Source organism: Cibotium barometz, chromosome 38 (assembly GCF_041138505.1).
Source record: "Cibotium barometz isolate CiBa-2024 chromosome 38, ASM4113850v1, whole genome shotgun sequence".
NCBI classification, from domain to species: Eukaryota; Viridiplantae; Streptophyta; class Polypodiopsida; order Cyatheales; family Cibotiaceae; genus Cibotium; species Cibotium barometz.
Genome location: NC_141083.1, coordinates 41,002,683 through 41,004,138, shown reverse-complemented (window position 1 = coordinate 41,004,138; position 1,456 = coordinate 41,002,683).

Here is a 1,456-nt window from a genome sequence, read left to right as displayed (position 1 = left end):
TGTTAGACAAGATTTCAACTATGTTACCATACTCTTCTTTCCTTTCATAGCTAGCAAGCAAGATAGCCTTAGCTTCATCATCATCAAGTGTTTTACCAATGGTGGTAAGCTATTGCTTAATGCTTTTATACTTGTTGATGTGACTTGTTAGATCAAGGCTATTCCCTAGGTTGAGTTGATACAATTACATGAGCAAGTGGACTTTGGAGTGCTTTTCTTGTGTGCCAAACAACTTGTTTAGCTCTTGCCATGCCTCCTTGCCCTTCTCAATAGCTTCATCATCATCAAGTGTTTTACCAATGGTGGCAAGCTATTGCTTAATGCTTTTATACTTGTTGATGTGACTTGTTAGATCAAGGCTATTCCCTAGGTTGAGTTGATACAATTACATGAGCAAGTGGACTTTGGAGTGCTTTTATTGTGTGCCAAACAACTTGTTTAGCTCTTCCCAGGCCTCCTTTCCCTTCTCAATCCCTGTAATATGATGAATGACCTCATCATCCAATGTAGGTGTTATGAGTCCCAAGGCCCTCTCATTCTTCTTATTCCATGTAGTTCCTAGGCTTGGTTGAGTGTCCCTCCCTTAGATTATCCCCCACAAGTTTTTCTTCATGCGTGTGTACATGATTTTTGATTGCCATGTGTGGAATCCCATACACTGAACTTGAAAATGTCATCTTGTGCCATGATGAGTAGAGGGTCTTACCAAAGTCCTTGTTTATGCTATGGTACTTGGCAATGTCTACCCTTTACAATGGTTGAGGTCAATGAGATGTGTACAACTGATGAAAGGAATAAAATTAATTAAGACTTAGAACAAGAGTCTTACTGATTTAAAACCTCATGTAATAATGCCCAATCAACATGCAAAGGCTTACACTCAGACAAGGTTTTAAAAAACACATGAATGTGTATGATGAGATAAGGTTGGCTTCTTGTGGTAATGAGTTGAGCATAGAAGCCTTGAGTTTTGTGTGAATGGCAAATTACATCCAAAACTCATTTACAAACCACTTAGAGTGACTCGAAACTTGTGCTTAACTCTAGATTAGGCCTTAATCCACTGTCATTAAGAATTTTAATTAAGCACTTCATAATACCTTCAAGAATGGTTGTGGCAGCTAAGCATGCCTCTACTTTTTCACATAATGTGAGCATCTCCTTGCGTATTTTGAGGAGCCCTTTCATGAGCTTGTAGAAACTCCTAGGTGTAGCTCTACCTCAATTGAATGGTCGCAGAAACGCTTGTGCTGGCCGCGCAGGAGATTTTCCCCAAATCGACTGTGTTTGACCTGTTCTGCTAATGGCATCGTCTACAGCCCACTAGCGAATTCCTTCAAGAAGGAGGGTCGCCTTGAAGTCCCATAGCTCCCTATAATATGGTTTGGAGAGTTATGCTTTGTGGAAGGAGAACAATACAAAAAATTAGTGGGTGGTTAGGCTACCATAAGAGCTT